The sequence below is a fragment of the Neolamprologus brichardi genome, chromosome 12, assembly GCF_056152115.1.
Source record: "Neolamprologus brichardi isolate AB-2024 chromosome 12, ASM5615211v1, whole genome shotgun sequence".
Classification (NCBI taxonomy): Eukaryota; Metazoa; Chordata; class Actinopteri; order Cichliformes; family Cichlidae; genus Neolamprologus; species Neolamprologus brichardi.
Window position 1 is genome coordinate 28,425,401 of NC_142115.1, and position 13,552 is coordinate 28,438,952.

At 40.4% G+C, this 13,552-nt stretch overlaps 1 protein-coding gene across 3 annotated transcripts in view; it reads right to left on the reverse strand.

Moving 5' to 3' along the window:
* The window catches only part of slc20a2 (solute carrier family 20 member 2), a 42,679-nt gene extending 35,664 nt beyond the window's left edge, over positions 1-7,015 (reverse strand). The window contains exon 1 of one of the 3 annotated variants that reach the window (XM_006789999.3): positions 6,653-7,015. The gene's annotated coding sequence lies outside the window, so the exon portion shown is untranslated. The other 2 variants (XM_006789992.3, XM_006789996.3) reach the window with 2 other exon arrangements.
* Positions 7,016-13,552: the final 6,537 nt, after the last annotated feature.

The following is a 13,552-nucleotide window of genomic DNA, read 5'->3' on the forward strand; positions in this document are numbered from 1 at the left end:
ATCAAATACAATCTGCAATACAATATAAATTATTTAAAATAAAATTGTGCAGCCAACATAAATCTGCCAATTCTCAATATTTTACCCAGTTTGTCACAGACACATTACCCCAAAATAACAAAAATAGATTTCCCTAAGCGCTGTGCCAACAAACATTTTCCAAAATTTCAAACTGGCCTCCGGGCTTAGTGGCGAAATGATTTCACATTAATGTCAAGCAAGCCCCACTGTGCTCCTGAGAAACAAACATGAGTGAAAAGAAGAGAAAAATGCATACTTTCCATAAATAGAACCGCAAGGCCTCACAGTTTAGCAGTAAGCCTGTCATGCTATGCCATTAGCATAGTTAACACAAGGCCAACATCCGAACAAGAGAAGCTCTGTGTGACGCCGCTTTGATACAGACCCTGCCGCTTACAGAAGGCCACCAGAAAGACTACAAAACCGCTCTTATGGGCAGAGTGGAGTGCACAAACTGGGCCAAAAAAGCACACAACAGGACTGAGAAAATGATACAGCTATCGTAAAATACCAGAGTGTAATATATGGCTAATTGTTTTGTTGTTTGATGGAATGGCTTACATTTCTCATGGGAAGACTCTAAAGGTTCAGGAGGCAATAACTTCTTGTAAGCACCACCCTTAACAATTTAAACGAGAGATTCCAGCTTTAAAGAAACCAAAACAGGAAAACTAACAGGAAGCCTACGGCTGGCAGCACGATTAAAGAAGTGAGTCAGTAAATGCTGATATTTGTGAAGAAGACAGAGGAAACCTTCAAAAATACCACAATCATCGTGTTACGAGTTCTCGGAAAAAAAATTTCAGCATTAAGAGCTATTAAGGTTAACTTATGGTTTCTAAGAATGAAGGTCTACATGACAGCAGTAAAAGGCGGATAGATGAGCATTATGGCTCTAAACTTGGCAGGAGACAGAAGTTCCCTGAAACCAGCTGCATACATATACATGTGTACTAGCCACAAATATTTAAACGTATAATTGCAGCCTCAAGTATTTTTGCGTCCTGATAGTTAAAATCTGGTTAAGTACTGAGGTAAAACCGAACTGATGGTTGTAAAATAGTCCAAGAGCTGAAATGGTTTGGGTTATTATCCCAAGCTTTAATGGTCCCCTGACCCTAAGGCACAGCTTAAATTAAACAATTTAAAAAAAGGCAAGTTTGAAGTTTGGTCGATCTGTTTTTGTCTTCTTTCTCCATTGCTGATAGCTAGCAGATTCCCCAAAGTGTGCTTTGCTCTGTGTCCACTTAAAACACTTGCATGCAAACCTTTCCGTCATCTTCTGTCCTATGCATGTTATGACCTTAGCTAAAAAAATAAGAAGACACGTGATTGATGATATGCTTAACCAGGTTTTTAGCAATAACATGGATTAAGCAATACTGGCATAAGCAGGCATGTAGTGCACGCATACACACACACAGCATGAAGATTCTCGCTCTTTCAGTGCTATCATGTGATGTTGCCATGGCGAAGGAGGGTTCAGACATAACAGGGTGATTGTGCTCGGAGGGCGAGGTGGGCTGATCAGAAAGACAGACTGTTCTCTGACTGTGAAGCTGCCAGCCCCGGTGCCAACTGCCCTTCTGCCCACAGCAACGCAGACACACCCACTGGCAGAAGGGCTGGACTGCAAGGTGGGCAGCCATCCCTGAAAGGAGGCGAGCACCTTTTCCTATCATTGTCTTTTATTCCAGGTCATGTTGACACACAAGGTCAAACTAATTTAGTCTTTTTATGTAAGAAAATCCAAATTAAATCTGAGATAATTCAGAATTCTGATAGCTGTGTGGAACTGTCATCAATGTATACAATATTAACACTGTACATTAGGGCTGTTTGATATAACGATATATATCGGATGACGATATAAAAACATCTATGTTTCATTTTACGCTATTGTTTGTTTCGTGGTGTCGCAAAATAAACTGTTTACGGCAATATTTTTTCATCGTTCTGGTGGTCACTGTAGTGGCTATATTAATTTCGTAAAGTTCTCTCTTTCCCTTATATTTTATATAACCACACTACGGACGGACAAGCGCCTGCTTTTATGCGTTGTGGTTAGCAACAACGACGATAACAGCAACCGCTTGTTTATGTTCCACATAAACCTTTCACAATAAAGCTCAGGATCCTGTTGAGACTTTTCAAAATAAACTGAATAAATTGAATCACGTGAAAGAGCAGATTATTTATGGATGAGAAGTAAAAAAGAGCTGCCAGGTGCTAAAAAACGAACCTTAGACTCGGTAGAACAGGCTTTTCCCCGCAGCACGCAGTGTAATAAATACTCACAAAGAAAACGGCAGCCTTTACAACTTATGTCTAAAAATGTATAGTTTCATGCATCGGTTAAAACACTCGACTCCAGGTACATGATGCGCAGCTGGAAACACTTCCCGCAAGTCGAGCTGCCCGAGATTCACAGAATTTACAGAAAATGTTACATTTTTGTGATTTATATCGTTATCGGGATGATAGAATTCTTATATCGGGATATGAGATTTTGGTCATATCGCACAGCCCTATGGTACTTCTTTATTTTATTCTAGTAATAAGAAATTATAATTTCAAAAAATTTGGGTTAGATTATTTGTTTAAGAATTTTAATTTAAAGTTTTTTCCTTTGTCTTCTTTGACATCATAATAACATAATAAAAACTGCTTGGTTTCAGACTGCTATTAACAATGTGCCACTGGAGGCCCTGCAAAATTCTGATTCACTATCCTCTGCAATACATATGAGCAAAAACATTTCTTGGGAAAATAACCTTCAGATTAATTAATAATTAAAAAAAATATTTTGCTTTAGTTGTACTCCAGCTGTAATATTGCTAATCATAGGGTGAGGTTCTTGGAAACACTCCTTATCACAGTTTGTCAACCAGAGGACACTGACGAATCTTAAAATGTCCCAGTTAGGACATTTTTTGTTATTTAGTAGATGTTTTTCCCCAAAGTAATTGTCAATGACATGTAAAATATGAGGATTTTGCTATTCTGAACACTTAAACAAAGTAACTGTTGGAGCTGAAACAAGCTGTCAGCACAACAGTGACAACTCTGCAGCAATTTGTATATTAACCAAGACCATTGTGCATCTCAAAAGCAGTCACTATTTTAACAAGATAAGACTTCACCTAAAAATTTTTAAAAACCCCACTTGATTCAAATTTAGTGCTTCTCCCCTTCAACAATGCCTCCTTGTGCAGCCCTGCATCACTACCAGAGCTGCCACGACACTTAAATCACTCCCTCTAGGTTCACTGTTGACCTCAAATATGTACATAAAACAAAATCTCAAATGTTGTGTCACTCTGACCCAAATTTAATATAAAATGTCATCATTAGTGACAAGAATTGGGTCACCAGTTGGTGGCCAAACATTAGTAGAAAGTACAAAGTATCCAAGGTAAAAGAACACACAAGTCTTTTTCTACTGCGAATGTGTCCACCAGGCAGGACCGTCAGTACCGATTAACCTGTGACGCACTGAGGCATCGGACAGAGAACATTCAGTCCAAACAGCCTTAACTTTATCACATACCATTAGGCTTTTTTGGCACAATTCCTCTGTTTTGGCTTCCTTTGACGGCACCTAGCTTCCCCAATGAAATTAAATGACACACTTTATTCACATCCTTTGAATATCCCTGCAAGTGGGCAGAGTGGGAGTTCAGATGAGCGATCCTAACAAAACAGGAGCAATCTGAACGTGCATTTCTACGACATGGAAGTAACCTTGAAGGGAAAACCAGCCAAATTTAAATGAGGTTTGGTTTTTGCTTTAAAAAACAAAACAAAAAACAATCTAACAAAAAAAATCTCAGAGTTTTATCACACCTTCAATCAAAACACATGAAGGTCTCCTCCATGAAGAGAGACTATAATATGAAGTGCTGTAGCCTGCCTGCTGACAGAAAATATTTTTGTGTAATCGCGAGAGCCCTCAGGGGAAAATAACATTGAACCGGAACTAAAAGCAAAGTCGCAGAGGGCAGAAAGTTCTTAGAAATGACAAACTGTACAGAACACACACTTTAAAAGTACAGCCACGAAAACCAGTCTGCTCACTCAGCGTACTGTTGAACATGAAAACATTACGCAATGTACACATACCTCTTCCATGCATAAAAACTCGGCTCACCCCCCGCCCTCCTCCACTGATGGCTAATTTCCACACAAAAGTTCTACTAAACAAGGTTTAGCTGCAAGGCTTAAATATGAGGTGCTCAGTGTCTGTCATGGAGCATTTGGGTAACCATTACAAGAGAGACTATTGAGCATGTGGTCTAGGCTGTGGTTGCACCCTGTCGCCACGGAACTGGCAATTTAGTGTGAATCATTTTGGTTTGATTGTTTTTTTTTCTCAAAAAGATTACACTCACAAAAGGCAGGTCAAAGTACAGTCAAACATAAACACAGTGGACCATAATGTTTCCGTGAACGCACCTTAACTCGACTAGATAGTGGTGGAACTCTTTAATAAAGGCTTCGTCAAAAGAAGTCCAACCACACTAACATGTTTTCTTCTCTCCAAAGCTGTCAAGTAAATAAGTACAAAAAAAAAAAAAAAGCTGACGCTCAAACACAGAAGTTGAACTGAAATGTTCCCTGTGTCAGTAAATCAGACTGCTTTAAAGCAGCAGATTACCCACAGCCGAAGGTGTAAGGACTTTACGTTTTAAAATCCCTGCATAACTGCGCGAAAGCCAGTGAGCCCAGCTTAGGTAAACTGGCTACTGTTCATGTTATTAAAAAAGTTAATCCAAGACACAAAAATGGTCGGATGGTGTAAAGAGAAGCAAACAAATTCTACTACCATTTCATTATTACCACATGGGTGCAAACGCCCTGAACAGCAAGTCCCAAGCCAAACCGTTACCTAACACCCTTCCCTGCTCTAGACCATATTTGTTAGCATTCTCCACCCTGTAGTTAAGAAAAACAAACAAACAAATAAATAAATAACTTTAGCTCACTACAGGGACATTTAGGTTGGTTGTGCTTTTGTTTACAAACAGGATAAAAGTGTAGAAAAACAGGGAGGTCATTAATCTGCGTATCTTATCATTCTGCACTTCCATATCTGTCTTAATGCCGATAAAGCGAGAATAGACACAGCAATCAGAGCATTTTATTCTCCCAGGTTACAACCCCTACTGTGCGAAGCACTGATCTAATATTTTATTACCAAAAACATATATGAGAAAAAGCAGAGAATGGAAAACACGTAAGGTAGTGACAGACCCTGATATTTTTGCCCCTTTCTCACCTCTGCTTATCATAGCACGCAGACTAATGATTAACTAGAAAACTGCATCGTGGGTCCATAAGTAATATGTGACTTCCACTTCCTATGCAAGCAGTAGGAACAGATATCATTAACGTAGTGAAATATTGTTAAAGAAGACAAGATGACAACTGGATTTGCCTAGAATATGACAATCAGCACTTTTTATTAACTATGAAAATAGCTAAGTGCATACACTTTGGTGCCCAACTTAGGTACTTGAAATTTACTTGTATTTGTTTTCACACACACTTAAAATAGTTTGCGTAAAAAAAAACAAAAACGAGCCTAGCCAAAATATATTACCAGGGACTTTTTATTTGGCACTCCTACCTCTGAGTATTTGCATAATGTTTGCTTACTATCTTACTTTGACTTGCGTGACATTTCAGTACTTTTGCGTATTTTTACACTGTGATATTTTTGTTCTGAGGAAGCAGTCTGTAGCGTTTTGCCCAGTTCATTCTGTTATTCTTCCCACACCCCTGTGATATTTCTCTTTGGAAAATAGTCATCATGGTGACAATGAGGCTTGCCCTGAGCTACAGAGCTTGCCATCACAGATTCATTTCTGCTCGTGAATAACAGGACCTGCTTTATTTGCTTGTGCTGCCCGACTCACTCGCCTGATGTTCCACTCAATAATCGTTCTGTCAACAAACCGGAGAAGCGACCCGATGCACTTTTGAGACGTGCAGGACAGACTACTACTACTCTCAACTGATTAATATTATAGGTCAAAGGGGGCGGTAGTGCGCATGCCCAGTGGAGACCACCGTTGTCCTCAGCGTTTGGTCTGCTCACGAAAAGCCCTGAGAGAAATGCGCGCGTGTGATTAACAACTAAATGATTTATTAGGCACTGAAAGCAGCTCTCGGATTCAAATTCAAGCCATGGCCGGGTACGATGGTTCAGAGCGGACAGTGAATAAGCTGGTGACTCTCAGATGTGGAGTCACACACACGTGTAGCTTCATTCACTGGTTTTGTCGCGTGCGATCAGCAGCAACAACAGGAACGAGCGCACATAAATAAAACAAAAATGTTGCCACTCACGGTAAAATGTGACGTTCACGGCGCTGTCCGTCAACGTAACACGAGTACAATTCGGAATCACCGTAGCGTGCCCGTGAGCTGCTGCAGCCCATTTTAATGCACACACATGCCTCTTTGCCGCTATATTGCTACTTACCAGGCCTCTTCTTCCTTAAACGCAGCCCGCGGGGACGCAGACCACAACAAACGCGCAGGGAAAGTGGCGAAACGAGACACGAGTCCCGTGGAAGAGGAAAAGGCACATGTGCAGCGGTTTTTTTAATGGGCAAAATGTACTTACCAACGAAATAGGACACCGCAAGAGGAGGGGGGGGAACGCGCCGCTCCTCTTCGCCTCCACGCCTCTGTCTCTGTCTGAATTTTTCCCACAGCGATCTACGTGGGTTGCGTCGAAAATTTTCAGATTCCTGCACTCGCTGTCGTCCCCCCCTGGACTGGTTGCCTTCCAGTCGGTCGACTCATGCGACTGTGTTGCCCTGAATGTCGCCTGCCGCTCTCATCCGGGCGTTTAGGGATTGAGCCGTCGACTCAGTACCGCTCAGGATGACAGCTTTTAGATGAAGGAGGGGGGAATAACGTGAGACAGGGAAGGAAAGGGAGAGAGAGAGAGAGTGGTGGTCAGTCTAGTGGTGGTACCATATGAGGGGTGAGAGGGGGGAATTACAACAATACGATTAATATGCGCATAATTTACATCTCTAAATGTGGTTTAAAATGTGTTTTTTTTTATTCAGAAGATATCCGAGTGATTATATATATTCATTTTTTATTTTATTTTTTTAATTAACATTTTCAACTAGTGTATGAACTTTGCTTTAAATCAGTGTTTGCTCACTGCCCTCTTGAGATAAATGCCAGGAGCCCCATCGAATAATGCCCGTTCAATGCATTTTTCCTGGTAAGGATGACACAACCAACAACCGGTCACGCTGAACTGAGTGTACCCTCAGATCGAGTTAAGAGCAAACACACTGTCCTGTTCAATCCCTGGATTGGTTTTTATGGTCGGGACTGGACGGATGAGTGCGAGCTCCTCGGTAGAAAATCGATTAATTGGCCACAGCGTTCATTGACCTCACTCTTATCCTGTGCCTTAGAGGTGAAATGCGGACTGTTTGGTTTCAGGGGTGGATGGTAATGTTTAATCCGTCCACATATTGTCATTTATAATGACTGTAGCCACGTGCGCAAGGCATAAATGTGTTACATAACCGGCCAAGCCAGTCAACAACAGTGGGTGGAAGAGAGAGAGGGGGGGGGGGGGGGGGGGGTCGTTTGGAGGGTAATTAAACCTCAATTCAGGGATTTCTTAGACACATGGATATATTGAATATTTAGAAAAATTGAAAAAAGAAACTCCTTCCAATGTGATCTCTTGCACCACACCTTCCCAGTTTATACCTTTGAAGAGTGCCATCAAAGTTTTATAAAATCACACTCTGAGTTTCCAAAATCCCTGTAGCCATGATGTCTGAGTAGCGGTGTGCATAATCTGAGAAATAATTTCTCTTTTCATTTATACAAATGCTGGCTCTTGCTGAAACATGCTTCTGCTTCATTCAACCTCTGTTGGGAAGGGACAACTGACTCTACCTTCTCTTCAGTTTCACCCACACCTTGTTATGTCAGCGTTATTATTCCACCCATCTCATCTTAACCCCATATTAACTATGAGAACCTACACAACACCACAGCCTGACAGACAAAACCAAAGCTTACTGGCCAGATCCTCCCATAGATACTCCTAAGGACACAACAAAATGGGCTTTTCCTGTTTTCATCCTTTGAATTATATAAGGTCTCAGGGCAGCTTCACGGAAATACAGCCATTTATTACTGCCAATATAGACTATAATACTTAACACAAGATAGAGATTAGATTAGATTAGACAGATTACAGTTGTCATAAATGAAACATTGTGGTCAATGTGATGAAAAGGTCATAGCACTGGATGGTGCTTTATAGGATAAAGCAAGTTATCTCATGTCTCACCAACTTTTTACTGTAAAATTTTAAACATTTTTGTTATTATCCCTGGCATCCCTATTATATGGTGGTACTGTGGTTTGCAGTGTCACCTTGCAGCAAAAAGCTCCTGTGTTTGACTCCAGACAGGGGCCTTTATGTGTGGAGTCTGCATGCTCTCGATGTTTCTGAGTGGGCTTCTTCTGGATACTCTAGCTTCCTCCCGCCACCCAGAGACACGTATGATTGGTTAGCTGACTATTCTAAATTGGTTGTAGGCATGAATGTCTGTCTCTCTCCATTACCCCTGCAACAGACTGGTGACCTGCCCAGGGTGTACCCACCATGACCTTGAACAGAAGACAAAGAAATTAATGAAGATTTATATTATATTATATTATATTATATTATATTATATTATATTATATTATATTATATTATATTATATTATATTATATTATATTATATTATATTATATTTTTTCTTTTAACATTCTATTGTATTCTAGTTAGATTTTTTAAACTTATGGAACACCATCTTTTTTCTTCCTAATAAGCCACTTTCTTTTACCATATTTTATTTTAGTGAGTTATTCTATTTTATTTTATCTAATCACAGCAATTTCCCAGCTTAGGGGCAATTAAAATATATTTTATCTTTTAAAATGGAGTTCGTACTTCTTTTATGCATTGGATTAAGTTGTGTTTAACATGAGTCATCCCAGTGAATGATACCCATGTCTTGAGCCTTTGAACAAAGCAACTTTAATGTTGGGGTTATTTTCTTCATTTGGGTTCACGCCACAACTTGTCATCCTAATAAAAAGCAGTCATCCTCTTGTGCGTCAGCTGTGCTGTCTATTCTTTAACTGTCACATATCAAATATAATGTCTACATCAGAGTAATATGATAATTGAACCTTTTTGTTTAAGTTATATTTGGTTAACAACCAAACAGTCTCAGTTATTGCAGTAAAAAGAGTATAATAGCAAACTTCAGGATTCGCAAACAGATCATGTACGTAAAAGCCAGCGAGTAAACCACAGCTTAGCGTTTGTCACACTGGATATTGTGCACATTCTCACAAGTCTCATGTCCAGGCAGGCTTGGTTGGGTGTGGTGTTTACCACATTGTCTGAATTCATTCCCACCACTCACACAAACCTTTATGCTAAAAATGCGTCATGCGTTGTGTAATAGTCATGTTTTCTCCAAATAAACAACCTGTTTTCGTAATATTAACAGCCATACTGATCAGTGTGACTCAAGACTGCACGTTATAGATACAGTTATCTTTTGTTATAAGCCAGGACTTCCCAAAGTGTGGGGCCCGCCCCCTGGGGGGCACAGAACCATTGCAGGGTTGAAAAGGGAAAAAAAACAAGGCTTGGACACTGCTAGCACGGGAAGGCCACACAAACGCAAAGCAGGAGATAAAGCATAGCTGAATATGTTTCCAAACCAACTTCATTTTAAGCCAAAGACTAGAAAATACGGTGAAGCATATCTTCCCTTTGGCTTCACCGGCACAAGTGCCAAGGTAGGTCTCCCCTGCATAATTGGTTTTCCCTTTGTCGGGAGCAGCGCTGGGCTTTTGGAGATGTTTGCTCTTTATACAGTAAAGTTACAGCAGGATACAAATAATATCAGGTTGATCCTGCCAGGATTTGTTCCCTCTGTCTAAATCACGGACAAACAGTATCCCACAGCTGTTTATGTTTTTAAACCCATTTTGCACAGAGAGGCATTTTTTTTGAAAAATGTATTGATAGCAATGTTGAATATTATTACACAGGAAAAAAACAACTACATGTAAAATAATTACACCGTGAGGCCTCTGCCTTTGTAAATAGAGGGACATTAACTGCGTGTGTATGTAAGCGTGTAAAACCTGCAGATAGTCAGATTAACAGTATTTTGTCCCTATCTGCCATTCTGCAATTCATCTCACGTAAACAACATAACGTGGCGCACAGCTGACGTGAAAAAGGGCACATAAATTTGACTTTGCATGAAGAACTCTGTATTCCTCCTCCACACTTATACCAAAAAAGGAGTTTTAAACAAATCTCCATTTTCGGTGATTCGAAACGCCGTTTACGTGTGGACGAAACAGCTGCATTTTCAAAAGGTGTGGACTTAGCATAAAACAGTTAGTAGTTTATTTCCTTACTACCTGTAATTTATTGCATGTTTACTTAATGTTTGAGGTGTGAAATATACCGCAAAGTTTGGGAACCACTGTTATAAGCTATATTTTGGTTACTTTAAAAAAATAATAAATTATAGTACCAACATGCTTGAATCCATTTGTAGTATGCGCACCAAAGTGAACTACATTTATTTGAATGGTTACCATAGTGTTGTCAGGTCACACACACACACTGGAAAGATTATAATTTTTTTGTGTGTCTGAGAAACAACACAATAATAAAGTTACCTCTGACATGATACCAATATAAAGATGTTAAATAAGAGTAGCATCAAGACTATAGACTGGAAAATTGGTCTCCTAATGTTGGTCTAAAGAGCACAGTTCTGAGTGAAAAATCACTGGATTATTATATGTTAAATATTTGCACACATCCATCATACATGTATGTAAATATTTATTCTTTGTGTTGTATTTTTGTATGCAGGAAGTTTTATGTATTTATGGTCCTGGTAACAGTGAAGTGGTGTCTCAATCCTGCAGCAAGGAAGGTATATAATGTAGCTGCTCTCACTGTGGTGTGTTTGATGAGGATAACTGACATGAGACCACCACCATACTCCAATTTTGTCATTTAAGGTCAAAAGTTACACTGAATATATATTTTTATATGTAATTGTATTTGTAATCTTTCTTCCAGCAAGGCAAAATGTCATGGAAATTAGTACTGTCACATCACAGCAAGGAGGCCCTAGGTTTTAATCTGCCTCTCTTGTTTACATTGTCCCTGTATACTCCATTTCCCCCCCACAGTTCAGACATATGTAAATGGCCTGTATTTGTGTAGCGCTTTACACATCCAGTCATCCACCCATTCACACACACATTCACACACTGGTGATGGCAAGCTACATTGTAGCCACAGCCACCCTGGGGTGCACTGACAGAGGCGAGGCTGCCGAACACTGGCGCCACCGGGCCCTCTGACACAACGGGTGAAGTGTCTTGCCCAAGGACACCACGACCAAGACTGTCCAAGCCAGGGCTCGAACCGGCAACCTTCCGATTACAAGGCGAACTCCCAACTCTAACCCAACAGGTTACATGTTGGGTTAATTAAAATGTAAGTGGCTGTGCCGTCCAGGGTGTATTCCCCTCCCCCACATATCACAGCTGGACAGCTGGGATAGGCTCCAGCCCATCATGACCCTGAATTGAATAAGCGCAAGAAAATGGATGGATGTGAAACGCTGGCATATGCTAAACGTCCACTTCTCTGCTGTTTATGTTGCAAAACCAACATGTGCTTTAGGACAGCTGACAATTATGGTCTTGAATAAATACTGCAAAAAGTAAACAGTAGCATAAAGCATGGGGGGGGGGGGGAACCCTTAGTGCTGAAGTTATGTGCAAACACTGTACAATGAGCACCTTTATCTTAGCGTCCTCTCGATTAAGAGCAGACAGTGAGGCTTTCTTCTTGACAACTATGGACTCTAGACACCTATCATCAGTTCTAGATGTTCATACTGTCAGGTACTGCACACAGATTGGACAATTTAATTCTTACATTTTTAGCTATATTACTTTAACAAAGAGATAGATTAATATAGCAGATATTTGCTGCCATCTAGTGGAAAAACAGGACATATTTCACTGACAATGGCTATTACAAAAAGTTGATTCAGTTGGCTATGTTGTGTCCAAATGAACAGAATCAGCTTTTTGGGATTTCCTTACCTGGGATGATTCAGCATGCATCAAGACTAACAATGGCTGCTTTTCTTTTTTGGTCATCATTTCCTTTATTGCACTATCTTCATAGCTGTATGTGTACAGTACCCGTGGAACCACACACCTTTCTTTTGACAAGGATGTACGAAATAGAGATTTTATCTATTCTGGGAATGTAGAGGCACTACAATGATTTTATAATTATGGTAAATGGACTGGTTGTTACATAGCGCTTTTCTACTCTTCTGAGCACTCAAAGCACTTTAGACAACCTGCACATTCACCCAAGTACATTTTCTTAGTGCTTTCTAACTAACATTCACACACACATTCATACTCCGATGGATGCATTGGAGAGCAATTTGGGGTTAGTATCTTACCCAAGGATATTTGGCATGCAGACTAGGGGAAGCCAGGAATCGAACCACCAATCAATAGATGACCTGCTCTACCGCCTGAGCTATAGCCACCCACAATTAAATGATGCCTCACAGCAAGAAAGTCGTACGTTCGTATCCACTTGATGGCTGAGGTCTTTCTATGTGGAGTTTTCATGCTCTCTCTGTGCCTGTGCAGGTTCAGGACAGACAAAAGACCAGCTTTTCCATCATTTCCAGTCTTTGTGTTAAGTTAAGCTACTCAGGTGTTGATGGTAGCTTAATATTTACCATACAGACATGAGATTGGTATGGATCACTTCACCTAACAGCGAAGACGAAAAAACAAACAAACCCCAAAACAAAACAAAAAAAGGGTGTCCTTTTACTCATATTGTTTCATGCTTTGAACGTCCATGCAGAAAATCCTTTTATCCCTGTCCTACATGTTGAGACAATGTCCCACATTGTGATTCACTTTAACTGAACAATTGTGAACACCTGACTCTCTCTAGAAGCATGTGGTCGAAAAAGAGATGTGCTGATTGATAGTGTGGAAGATGATTACCAGAGTTTGATCTGTTAAAGCTCTACATAAAGGGCTCAGTGCTAACGGTGGTTAGCACTGTTGCTATCACTGCTGCCTCACAGGAACGAGGTCCTCGGTTCAAATCTGCCATGTGGAAGGGGCCTCTCTGTGTGGAGTTTACAAGTTCTCCCCCTAGCAGCATGGGTTCACTCCACAGTCCAAAAACATTTAGTTAGTGGGGCTAAGTTAATTGCTGATTCTAAAACATCTGTCTGTGTGTTAACCCTGTGGCAGACTGGGCTCCAGGACAGCTGGGATAGGCTCCAGGCCCCTGTGACCCTGAACTGTATAAGTGGAAGATAATGGATGGATGGAATATAGTACAAAGACTATGGCTTGAGACTATACATACTTTAGCTCAT